Source organism: Mirounga leonina, unplaced genomic scaffold, assembly GCF_011800145.1.
Source record: "Mirounga leonina isolate KUSES-001 unplaced genomic scaffold, KU_Mleo_1.0 Mir_165, whole genome shotgun sequence".
Lineage (NCBI taxonomy): Eukaryota > Metazoa > Chordata > Mammalia > Carnivora > Phocidae > Mirounga > Mirounga leonina.
The window spans coordinates 74,655,211-74,668,898 of NW_023270415.1; the positions used below are offsets into that span (position 1 = coordinate 74,655,211).

Here is a 13,688-nt window from a genome sequence, read left to right on the forward strand (position 1 = left end):
TTTTTAAAGACATTTATGTATTTATGTATGTATGTATGTATGTATTTAAAATTTTTTATTTGAATTCCAGTATAGTTAATATACAGTGTTATATTAGTTTCAGGTGTGCAATACAGTGATTCAACACCTCCGTACATGACTCCGTGCTCATCCCCTTCACCTACGTCCCCCATCCCCCCACCTACCTCCCTTCTGGTGACCGTCAGTGTGTTCTGTAGAGTTGAGAGTCTGTTTCTTGCTTTGTCTTTTTTTTTCCCTTTGTTTATTTTGTTTCTTAAATTCCACATATGAGTGAGATCATATGGTATTTGTCTTTCTCTGACAGATTTATTTCACTTAGCATGATACCCTCTAGATCCATCCATGTTGTTGCAAATGGCAATATTTCATTCTCTTTTATGGCTGAGTAATATTCCTGAGAGTGTGTGTGTATGTGTGTGTGTGTATCCTGGCTTCAACTCCATCTCCACTGTTACTGGCCGTCCAACATAAGCTCATGCTCTCAGCCTCACTACACCTGGAAAAGAGTGACAAGGTGGGTTCAAATAGGGAACAAATGTAAAGTTCTCAGGACAAGTCCTAGCACAGAGAAAGTTATCTGTAAATACTGGATATTTTTATCGCTGAATTCAAAGCCGAAACAAATCTTAAAGATTAAGTAATCCAACCTACCAACTTCACAGAGAAAGATGCTGAGGCCCAGAAAAGCAATGTGACACATAAATTCCAAAAGGATCAATGACTAAAATATAAGACTTCCAAAATCGTAGAATAGGATACAGAAGAAATGTCTTTGTGATATTGGAATAGGAAATTATTTTTTAAACGAGACAAACAGAACACTCACAAAGAAGAAATTGATTAATTTTACAAGAACATTTGTGATTCAAGGGTTGGTTTGAGCTGTGTGAAACCAGCCTGACATCCAGAAAGGAGACAGGGTTGGAGGCTGAGTTCAGCCTCATGGCCAGTGTTCGATTAGTCATGCCCACGTGGTAAATTTCCATCCAAGAACTGGACACTGAAGCGTGGGTGACCTGCCATGGTTAGCATAACTCTGGATGTAGTTACATGCTGACGTGCAGGGATGGTATGCAGCCCCCTCCTGCCTCCAAGGGGAGCGGACATGGAAGCTCCTTATTGGAGACCCTCCCAGAGCGAGGGAGGGTCTCTTCTTTTAGCTGGCCCTGATCTGATTCCTTTTTTGCAATAATAAAACTGTAATTATACCTGTAGCACTTTCCTGAATTCTCTAAGTCACTCTAGTGAATTACTAAATCCAAAAGGGTAAAGGCAACCCCTAAATTCAGAGCCAGTTGGTCAGAAATGTTAGGAACATGGGAAACCCAGGCTTGCATCTAGCCTCTGAAGTAAGGACAGTCTTGTGTAGGACCATGCCCCTCACCTGTGAAGTCTGGTCTAACTATGGGTATTAGTGTCAGAATCACATTTCTATAGCAATCAGAGAAATGGAGATGAAAACAGAATGAGATACGATCTGATACCCAGTAGTTTGGTCATATCAACAATCAACAAAGCCGAAGGTGAACAGGACCCCTGATGCTAGGTAGTAGAAATGAGTTCTGGCCTAATGACTTTGGACAGGGTCTTAGCTGAGTTCCCACCACAACCAAACCCTGAGATGAGGCAGGAGGAAGGAAGGGATGGCCGCCTAGCCAATGAATGCTAAAGATGAATTCTACCCAGATCACTGAAATTGGAAATTTGGAAATCCAGTGCCCTTTCTGCCACATTTGAGGGCCTCCCAAGGGGGATGAAATTGACATTATAATAAAGCCTTCAACTTACAATGATTTTATGTTGCAAAACCTTTCTCACCCATTATCTCATTCAATTATCATAAAAGGCAGGGAAGATTAAATATGATAATACAAAAAGGCTCATGTCATTGAGGGTGAATCTGAAGACGGAGTTGGTTTTCAAGGATCCAAACTGAACAGAAAGTGTAGGAAGGTGAACCCCTCCAGAACACACCTTATAGGACTGTGAGATTAAAGTCACAGACATGCTGAGAGCCTCAGTTTTCTTACCTGTGGAATGGGAACAGGCATGCTGGTACCTGATTCAGATTGCTGTTGACACATTACCTAAACGCCAACTTCACGACTCATCCCAGCAGCTGTGTTCTAGTTCACTTGAGTATTCATCCCTCCATTTTGAACTCCGGCAAGAAGGCACTGTGAACCCAGACCATGCCAGGGAAAATGGGCTCGAAAACACCATGTCAGGTGATAATGCTGAAAAACAGGGAAGCTGACTCCGCTTTAAGTGTTGGAACAGTTTCAAAGAGCATGAGTGGAATAAGGAGAAATTCACCGGAAAGGGGGAAAAAGAGGCGGCACCCGGAGGTAGAGAGAGTAGGAGTGACTGCGTTCCAGCCTACACTAATGTTAACAAGTCCATTCCCCTTGATGTTCTTTTTGTTTTTAATTAAATAGATTGGAATATTCAGTTTCTCTCAGTTATAACCAAGGCCTAAGGTTAGTATTAAGTTCATAATTTGCATCTCTATGGTTTACAAATATATATTTAATTTTGTCTTATATACATTTATTTTTAATAGGGCATGCCCCACTGTATAGATGTTATCTTGTAACTTCTTTCTCTTTCCCAATGGGCGCTGCATCTCGAGCATTTTTCTGTTAACGCTCACTGATCTACCCCAGTCCGTTCTAGCTCCACATGACGGTCCACTGCTGAATGCACAGGAATTTACTGAACCCTTTTCCTCTTAATGGGCATTTACAACCTGTAATTACAACCAAATGAAATCCTCATAAATATATATTTTCACACTTATCCAAGTATTTATGCTGACAGCATTCCTCGGCTCAAGCCCCACCAGCCCACACTGCTGCTCAAACACACCAAGTGCATTCCTCTCTCGGGACCTTTCCAGTTACTCTTCTCTCTGCTTGGACAGTTCTTCTCCCAGAAAATTACATGACTGATCCTCACAAAGACCTCAGAGAGGTCCTCCCTGGGTTCACCATCTACATCTTCTACATATACCTCCCTCTCTCTCTTGCCTGCTTGTTTTAACTAGAGCACCCATTACCATCTAACATTATATCACATATTTTCTTGTTTACTGAGTGTCTCAAGAGGAGGAGGCTAAACGAAGGCAAGGACTTTGTTTTATTCATATCTGTGTCTCCAACGCCTCATACGATCTTGGCATACAGCACTCAAAAATAAAGTTCAATTAAAGGAAAGAATGAATCCATGAGCTAGATAAATTGCTGGGTCCGAAGAAATGGCATTTTATGTTAACAGACACTGCCAAGTGGCTCCTCCAGAAGGGTTCCAGTCTCCCCAGTGTTGCCCATTGTGCTTATCCGCGCCAGAATTGGGTTATAGCCACAGGCTTAGTTCTGCTCAGGTTGGATCATTAATGAATTAGTGAGGGCAGTATTTTTTTCTAGTTCCTTGCGAATTTGCATCTCCTGTTGAATGCATGGCCTCTGCAATCCCCACTCCTCATTTTCCTACTGATCCCTGGGAGATCTTTCTATCACATGATTATTAACTTTTAATATGACAAATATTTTTCTTAAGCAACTTCTCGGGCTCCCTTATGCCATAGGGAATTTGTTATTATTATTATTATTTTTTTAATGAGGCCAAATCTGCAGGTCTTTCCTTCTAAGATAATTTTTAATTTGGGATGAATCATGGTGCAGGCCACTGTGTTTGATGGGAAAGTCTGTGAACAGAGAGTTCACTCAATAACCACAACAATGGCAAGACTTTGAACTGAGCTGCAATTCTAAGAACAAGATAAGGTGTGCACCTATGAGTGCCTTGATTCTCCCATTAATCAATGCGCACCTTGGGGACGGCTGTTTTACCTTGTGTCTGTTTGAATTTTTTCCTCTGTTAAGTGAAAATCAAATACCTTGCCCCGCTCACCGCTCAGAGGCTCTGCAGGGGTTGGATGAGATGGTGAATCTCAAAGAACAGAAGGTTCTACCCTGGTGTAGCATCAGGAAGAGGAGAGAACAGAGTAACAGACGTCTAATGACAGAGAGAACACTCAGCCCCAAAATTGTTTTGCATGTCAATAAGAGGAAGAAAGAGACTCTTCTAAAGAAAATTAGTTTAGTGTTTACCTCCAAATAATCACTCAAGATAACCAATAAACCTGGTCTAATCCTCTTGCATAGTAGAAAAGAACACAGGATTTAGAGTCAGGTGGTATCACTTCTAATCCTGCTCTATCCCTTACATTAATTCCACTGTCTTGGGTAAATGTCTTCATCTCTCTGAACTGCTGTTTTATTACTTAAAAGAAAATTTTTAAAGTTCTGTCTCACAGAGTTTCAGTAAAGATAAAATGAGATTTTTGTGAAAGCGTCCTATAAGCTATAAGCTTTATAAGAATGGAAGTTAACTTGTTATAATAATTATTAAAGTCATAATTTTAAATGATGGCCACCCAAGTGGTTATAGATATCCTCTATAAGATAGTGAGCATGTGTGTTGTGTCTGTTGTTTATCAGTTCTGGGATTAAATCTCAAATGTTATTTCTTCTTTGTGAATTCTTACTTGTTTTGAGACTTCTGTGTTCTGGTATTTGTAGAAGAATTAGATCAGCCTATTTTAACTATGGTAAATCATGATGATTAGCACCTACCCATTCTAATTACACACATCCAGTAATATAAACTCAGGAATCTGTGTGGACCTTCCCCCTTATCTCGGGGTCACGAATAAACATTTCTGTAAGAATTGTAGAGAGAAAAAGATATGTAACATTCTTTAAGGTATTCTCAGTATGTTTAAGTTAACCTCAGGATGAAGTACCACAATCATTTCCCACATTTAAGGACCCATTTATTTCATGTAATTAAAATACTAAATTATAAGAACTGAATTAAGTGTCTGAAAAGAAATTGATAAGTAGATGATTCATTAATATTCTCCAAGTAAGGTTCTGAATCATAATGGGCTTTAAAACTGTCATGTGTCTTTTGTGAACTTGTTTTTCAAAAAGTGTGAATCCAAAAACTGATTAACTTTTATCACCTTATTTTTAGAATTACTACTCATTCTCAGAGAAAATTCTTTTTGGAACTCATACATATTTGACAGGGACAGGATTTATAAACCGATGCGAATTTGGTTTTTCTCCCTCCTTGTACCTACTGAACAAACGCTGCCTTTGATCCTTGACTTCTCCCCTTCCTCCGACTCCTGCGGGGATCCCCGTCTTCACCTTCCTGGCCCCAGGACCTCTTGTGATAACGACGCAGAGACTGAGCAGATAAAGAGAAGCTCAAAGAAGGAAGTGACAGGTGGGCAGGCACGAAAGTAGAGAAGCCAAATCTTTGCCCAGGAAGTGCATGAGGGAAAGTGGAAGGAGGGGAGGAGCGGTGGGGGGTCAGACCAGACTTTCTGGTCTGGGTTTCCGAAGCTGGGGCTGGTGACACAGCAGGGCGGACATGTGAGCAGCTGGAGAGTCAAGTGCAAGGAGTGGAAAATGGCCTTTCGAGAAGTTTCACCACAAGTGTAATAGAACGGCCCTTCCGTGATCATTGAGAGACGGGAAGGAATAGTAGAATTGTTTCTTGAAGATGTTGGCTCTTCAGGCAGGCAGCTTCTGATTGGAAACCGGGATCAAACCATACGGTGCCTCCAAATTCATTAGGGCTGCATTTTTAAAAAGATACCTTAGAGGGGCGCCTGGGTGGCTCAGTCGTTAAGCATCTGCCTTCGGCTCAGGTCATGATCCCGGGATTCTGGGATCGAGCCCCGCATCGGACTCCCTGCTTGGCAGGAAGCCTGCTTCTCCCTCTCCCACTCCCCCTGCTTGTGTTCTCTCTCGCTTGCTGTGTCTCTCTCTGTCAAATAAATAAATAAAATCATAAAAAAAAGAAAAAGATACCTTAGAGTTGACTGCTCCAGGAGTATCAGCGGCCGATCACTCCTTCTTCGTGTAATGCTTTTTTTCTCTGGGCTTCCAGAACACTGCATCTTCTTGCTTGTTCTCTAGGCTAGGCTCTCCTTCACCTCTAACTGCTGGAGGGTCCCGAGGCTCAGTGCTTCTATCTGCACCCGGTCTTCACTATCCATGGGTGGTCCCGTTCAGTCTCACGGTTTTCAATGCCAGGTGGCTTAGCTTAGGTTCCTCTTAAACCAACTTCATTCTCATGACCTCCCCCCAGAAGAGGAGAAACACCACAGCTCTGAGGTGATGTGAAAGGTGTTCTGCATGCCCCAAAGTCTCTCTTGCTCACTCTCCCCAGCCGGTTCCCAAATCACAGTTGTCCAACATGCATATGTTCCTGTTGGCGTTCCTTCTCATCAGAGCAAAAGGGTCTGTCTCCCCATACCCCAACCCACCTACACTTTTAAGTTTCAATTTTATGAATTTTTTTGACTAGATAACATTTGCAGATGGCACACAAATTTAAAAGGTGCAAAGGGGCGCACAGTGAGAATTCTCCTCACCCAGTCCCAGCCATCCGTGTTTTCCTCCTCAGAAACACCAACTTCGGTCTCAGCCAATATGGCAAGTGGAAAATGATAGCTGACTAAATAAATCTCACTATTTAAAGAATGAATGAATGAATGAATAAAATGTCAAGGTGTTTACATAAATCTTTAAAAAATATCTTTCCTTCTCCATTCCCCCACAAGGAGATCCTACAGGAATTCCACTACCACAATTAGACTCAGTCAGGACACTGTGACCCATGAGATGTCCCTGTAACATCCAGGCTCCTTAGAAGACAGTTTCAAAACCACTCCCATGGAAAAAGGAGTGCACAAATGTGACAGTGTGGTAGAAGAGTTTCAGGGAAGACTTGGAGAAGGGGTAAGGCCTGGACTAAGTGAGGATGAACGGAAGAAAAGGCACATTTTTTCAAATGTGTCAAGGGACTTAGCACTTAACCGACATTTCAAGGCAGGAGGGAGAGGAGAAGGAGACACGTAAACAGTGTGTGTTGCCGGCGGGGGAAAGAGGAGATGGGAGCCACAGACTGTCTCAGATTTCTTTGCCATCAGATCAGCAGCAGCAGAGTGCCTACCATTCACGAAACAAATACAATTCTAAGTAGTTTATTAACCTTCTCTAGGGTAATGATCACAAGAGTAGGTAGGCGTTGTTCTGTGCATTTATTCAGATGGGGTAACGGAGTCCAGGGAGGCATGGCAAGGGAAGAGGTTGCCCATGTTCACAACCAATAGCTGGCAAGTCAGCAGAGGGCTTGAAACAAGACAGGAATGCAATACATGAAAGCCCCCCATAGGGACAGGCTCGTCTCACTCTCTGGGTTGCCTTCTAGTATTGCTTGCCTTCTTTTTTCTTCCCTTTGCTCTTCCTTCCCTCCAAAAAGGACTGTGATGGGCATGCTTTGAAGGAGACCCTGGAAAGAAGGAAAAGAGTTGCTTGGATCTGCCTGGGAAGATAACTCAGGTTTGCCGACTTAATATTGGCTCCTGGGACATCCAGGGAAGTATATGCACTCTGGGAATTTGAAGAGTAGAGACCCATCCACTCACCCATGACACAAACGTCAGTGGAGTACCCACCACGTCAGGCGCACGCACGCAATGGATAATTCTCATGCTAGCCTCCTCCTGGTTCTCCCCTTCACACAGAGGGTGAGACAACTGGGGAGGGAGGTATTGAGGACTTACTTTATTCTAGAATGACTCAGAGCCTCACCTGCAGGTGGATGCACCTCACTGCCTGGCTGTCCACAAGCATGCCTACCTGTTGCACAAACCGAATCCCCCACATTTTTCCAGGGTGATGATACAGGACCCCACTGGTGGTCTTAGCAGCTTATTTAACACACGGCTTTGTGCGGGCTTGGTGGGGAGGCAGGTGGATATGCATGGAACTTCCTCCCTGAGATGTCCCTGTCCAGGTCTGTGATTGGGTATTTTTTTTTTAAAGATTTATTTGATGGAGAGAGACACAGCAAGAGAGGGAACACAAGCAGGAGGAGTGGGGGAGGGAGAAGCAGGCTTCCCGCCAAGCAGGGAGCCCGATGCGGGGCTCGATCCCAGGACCCCAGGATCATGACTTGAGCTGAAGGCAGACGTTTAACGACTGAGCTACCCAGGTGCCCCTGTGATTGGGTATTAAAATGAGGGGTAAATATATCATTCCAGGCTCAAAAATGAGAGATATTATTTTCTACTGGACGGCTTAAAGAAGGAAGTTTCCACGGAGAAGGCGGTATATGTATTGGAGTAAATTAGTAAGTAAACAAAGAAGCCAATGAACTAACCAACACTTGGTGTGAGGAGAAAGGCACCCAGGTGTTGAGCCTCTTATAAGCATGAGATGAGAAGGAGCAGGCATTATCTAAAAAGGCAAAGAAAGTCTGGAGGCACCAAAGTCCTTCTTGGCCCCTATTCCCGCTTTGCCCAGGGAAAGCCCAGATCCTATTGAAATGTGAACGCTTGCAGAACTCAGCCAAACCAGCTTCAGGGACTGAGGTGTTCCCTGGAGCACCATCTTCTGTTGCTGATGTATTTGCTTTTACAATTGCAACTTGTAAGAGGCTTGTGGGCCCCTCCCTCTCTGATGCAGAGATTCTTTGGTCTTGAAGGGGATGTACACTGAGCTGCAACATTGCTTTGGGTTGTTTGTGGAAGGTTAAACCATGTAGTCACCCTGAAGCCTGAAATTCACAGCTAAGCTTTGCCACCTTGCTGTCTGAAACAAACAGCTCATTCTTCAGTGGGAAGACAAGAGTAAGATCCTTCCAGGACTTGACTGACTCCTGGTTCCAGCTGGCTTCCTTTTTCTCAAGGCTCACCACCTACCCACCTGTATTTTCAGGTCCACCCTGATTCCCCCACCAATCGCACTGCTAGAGACAGAATTGAGTACTCCATACACACACACACCCCTTTGTGACCATCAAGCCTAGTCCTAGCACCTGGACCAAAGTCACGCCATCTTGGTCTCTGTTCCTATATGGGAAATCATGCCAACTAGCCCTCGCCACTGGGTACCCGGAATTCCTTCCCTGGGATCCAGAGTCCTATCCTTGAACTAGATCCCTACTTGTTGCTAGACCACCTGGATTCAAGCCTCACTTGTTTCCTGAAGGTACAGCTATCATGGTCCCAGCCATTCACTAGGCAGGCTCTCGAGAGGCGCCAAGCTGAACATTGCACAAAGTCAGCTGATGTTTATTCCCCAGAACTGCCCCTGTGAGACAGGCACGATAATCACCCCCATCCAGCTTAGACACAAAAGCAAATACGAGATCGAGAAGGGAATAATTGTGGCCTTTTAGTTTCATTACACTTCAACTTTTAAGTGGGAGGAAATTTAATTTTGAGATTTTAATCTTCCATACAAAAGTAATAATGGTGAGAAGTTTGTGTTGCTCAAATAGGTTGTATTTGATGTTGCTGGCCTTGCATAATTTGGAATATTTTGCCATCATTGGGCTCACTCCACACCTATGGGTCATTTACAATATTCAACGTGCTGAGCATATTTTGAGATAGAAAATAGAATAAGGAATAGATTCTTTGTGCAAGGTGCATTGTGACCTTTGGGTTAATTCAGGCAACATTCTGTTCCGGGACATTTGGTCAAACATAATTCTGAGTGTTTCTCTGAGGGTGTTTTTATTTAAGTCAGTAGACTGAGTCCTCCCTAATGTGGGTTGGTCTTATCCAATTAGTTGAAGTCCTGAACAGAACAAAAGTCTGACCCAAACAAGAGGGAAAGCTTCTAATGGCCTTTGAACTGGGACATCAGTTCTTTCTAATGGCCTTTGAACTGGGACATCAGTTCTTTCTGGCTCTACAGCAGCCTCTGGCCTTTGGACTTGAACTGGAACATAGGTTCCATAGATTTTGGACTTCTCACCCTCCATAATGCTATGAGCCGATTCCTCATATATCCTTGTAATTTATGTATATATGTATATTTTTATATATTTATAATACATAAATAAACTCATGTTTATTACACACTCATATATATACATGGTTCTCTTTCTATGTAGAATCCTAATACAATGTTGAATGAAAAACTTTGATATTTTTATTTATATGCACTTTTTTTTTAAAGATTTTATTTATTTATTTATTTGAAAGAGCGAGAGAGAGGGGGAGAGAGCACAGAGGAGAGGGAGAAGCAGACTCTCTGCTGAGCAGGGAGCCCGAAATGGGGCTCAATCCCAGGAGCCTGAGATCATGACCTGAGCTGAAGGCAGCCTCTAAACCAACTGAGCCACCTAGGCGCCCCTATATGCACTTCATAATCCCAATTTATCCCCACATGCATGGTCTCCTTCCCCTGATATTCTGCAAGAGCCCTCCTGATGTGGTGATGAGGTGTGAGGAGTAGGAAAGCATTCTAGGGGTGCCTGGGTGGCTCAGTTAGTTAAGCGTCTGCCTTAGGCTCAGGCCATGATCTCAGGGTCCTGGGATTGAGTCCCACATTGGGCTCCCTGCTCAGTGGGCAGCCTATTTCTCCCTCTGCCTCTCCCCCCCGCTCATGCCCTCTCTCTGTCAGATAAATCAATAAAATCTTTAAAAAAAGGAAGCATCTATAGATCTAAGATTGGGTCCCAGTCCTTTAGTGAGCCTGTGTCCTTAGGCTGTGACCTTCACCATGTTTCTCAGTTTTGTGGTATTTTGATTCCCCCTCTTAGGAGGCACAGAAAGTTTAGAGGGTGCTGGAGTTGGTGCTTCCATTCCTCCAGATCAGTCAGGGTCTAGCAAACTCCCCAGCAGGTCAGGCTCTGCTTCACTAGTTTCCCTTGAGGCAGGCCTTGTAAAGAAGAACAAATGCCCTGTTGTCTTTCAACATGGTTACTTATCCCTTTCCCCTGCCTGAAGCTTCAGGGGGTTTTCCTCCAATATTCACTATGAGACCCTGACAGGGCTCCTGGAGGTAAAATTCCCAAAAGTGGGAGAGCCTTTTCTAAGACCAGGGCTGCCCTGGGGATTTTACAGCTCAGACTTGTCCACACCGAGCCTCTAAAACTTCCTCAATTACAGATTAAGTTTCCTACCCCACCTAGTACCAGTATGGGGTTCTGTGAAGTTTCTGCTGTGGACATTCTACTCCAGTAAGCTGTAACTCTAGGTAGCCACCTGGCCGTCTTTTCAACTTGGGGGCGACAGTCTGCCCTATGACCTCAGGTCTCTGATGGATCTAAGAGCTGATTTTCAATTTGCTCATCTTTCTTTGTGTGAACATGAGAGACAGTTTCCAAGCTGCTCCCATACCTAACTGGAAACCAGAAGTCTGCATTTGTTTATCATTTAAATAACTCTGCCAGCTAAAGGAGGCTGGTCACATTATGCCCTCTTTATAGATTTAAAAACTGAGATCCAGAGAGAATACTTTGCTCGCCAGTCATAATGCTGATAACTGTTGTCCAAGCTACCATGGAAGTTCAAGCGTTTGATCAGAAGTTCAGGGCTTTTTGTGCTGAAACAAGCTGAAATGTCACTCACCCGCTAGTGGAGTGACGCCGTATCCATCATCTAAATTTGCTCCATCTCAGATTTTGCAACTGTGAAATGTTTAAACCATTGAACACACTTTGTAATTTTATATTATGTCTAAACAATGTTTATATTCCACCCAGGTCTTCTGGGGAAAGGGATGGCTTGCTATCATGCAGCTAAGTAGTGTTTTCCTCCAAATATGCAGCTTTAATAATGTGATGAGGCAATTTATAAATGGAAGTCCCTGTGTCTCATGGACATGGAGGGGAAGGAGTGGGGGGGGCAGTAAGGTGGGAGCAGGTGCAGAGCCCATTAACCCAGCTCAGCCCACCTCTTAAATGGCCATGACGTATGGCACTGCCTGGCAGCCCTGGCTTTCTCTCTTTCTTTTTAATCATTAACCTTGCAAGCAAAAGTCTTCTTATTTTAATCTTCAAGGTTGCAGCAAGTCTTCCCATCTGTAACTGCTTGGTTCCCAGATGGAAGCCAACAGAAGTTCTCTCTGCTGTCAGCCCAGACACATGATGCCTTTGACAGATCTTTTGCTAAAAACAGAACTTGCTGTTTCCAAGGAGCAATGGAAGGGACACTGGAAGCAGAATGCCAATTCCAGAGGGTGTAAAGACCACACACAGATGATCTCAGCATGTGGGTGCCAGCTGTGGGGACACTGGGGACAGGCTGAGCTGAGAGCTCTGGAGACAACTAGTGGAAGAAGGAATAGACCTGAGTTTGAAGTGAGGGTATTTGTTTGGGTTCAAATTCCGATTCTGCTGTCTGAGAGCTGGATGGACTCTGGGCAACTTGCCCTTGAACTTTACCCCCTCATCCATAAAGTAGGGTTAGCAATGCCCAAGTCACAGGTCTTTCCCAATATTTGAAAAAGTGCAGTATCTATAAATGTCTCCTTCCTATCTTCTTCTTCCATCCTCCGCATCCTTTCCTTCCCTCCTTCCTTCCTATCTTCTTCTTTGTTAGACTATTTCCTTCTTCACAGGGATCCTATGGGGAAAAGCAAGATTAGAACAGACCAAGAAAGGTCTTAGTGAGTTATCTCCCTCAATTAGATGTAGAGTTTGGGATCTAAGGTGAGGCGGGAGATTCAGCACTGTTTGGGGTGGTTCACTGTGAGCATCTCCCCATCAGGAAAGCTGGGTCAGCTTGTTTAATTTGGGGCAAGTCTGAACAGTAGGCTCAGATTCTACATCCATGGAAAGGGACTAATGTCCCTGACTTTCTCCACATAATTCCTAAGAGTCATGACAATTAATGAACATAATATTTTGGTTTGTTTTGTGTTTTGTTTTGTTTGAGAAAGTAAAACATACCATGCAAACATTATGCTTTGTTACTAAAATCTACTGGTGACAAGTCTTTGGCCTAGAGTCAAGGAATGTCAGCACAGGGAAGCCAGTGAATTAGAGAAGCCCCTTCCTTTACAGAAGCAGAAACTGAGGCTTGAAAATTCAGATTCAAATGACTGTTAACTGGATTGTCACTCAGCATTTCCACATTCCTCATCTTTCCTATAAAAGAATGATCCACAGGTGCCTGGGTGGCTCAGTTGGTTAAGCATCTGACTCTTGATCTCAGCTCAGGTCTTGATTGCAGGATCCTGAGTTCAAGACCTGGACTGGGCTCCACGTTGGGTGTGAAGCCTACTTAAAAAGAAGAAGAAGAAGGAGAAGAAGAAGGAGGAGGAGGAGGAGGGGAAGGAGAAAGAGAAGGAGAAGAAGAAGAAAGAAGAAGTAGAAGAAAGAAGAAAGAAGAAGAAGAAAGAAGAAGAAAGAAGAAGAAGAAGAATCCAATATAAAAAAACAAATCAAGTGCCAGAATTTTCTAGAAATCCAAGTACTAACTTGTCTGAAAAACTTAGAATCGTGATTTTTTTTCCACGACTTTTCTGGCTTCATGTGTTTTTTGTTACTGTCAGAAATGATGCCTTAAAGTATATGAATAAATGCCTTTTTCCCATTTTATCTATAAGTATTTTAGAATGTATTTCAATAATGACTGAATTTTTAAAAATTTAACACTACTATCATCATACCAAAAACCTAGCAGCATTCCTTAATATCATCAAATACAGTCACTTCCAACTGTATGCACATATATAATTATGTACATATACACATAAATACGGACATATATATGCACTTGTATATATAGATATAAAATATATGTGCATGTATATATATAATATGTAAGCAATTTACATGTT

At 43.1% G+C, this 13,688-nt stretch overlaps 1 long non-coding RNA gene across 1 annotated transcript in view; it reads right to left on the reverse strand.

Annotated features, from left to right (window-relative positions):
* Window positions 1-7,003: 7,003 nt before the first annotated feature.
* The window catches only part of LOC118015235, a 90,038-nt gene continuing 83,353 nt past the window's right edge, over window positions 7,004-13,688 (reverse strand). Inside the window, exon 3 of the long non-coding RNA XR_004680588.1 lies at window positions 7,004-7,395. This is a non-coding gene — a long non-coding RNA (uncharacterized LOC118015235). The remainder of the gene's footprint in view (window positions 7,396-13,688) is intronic.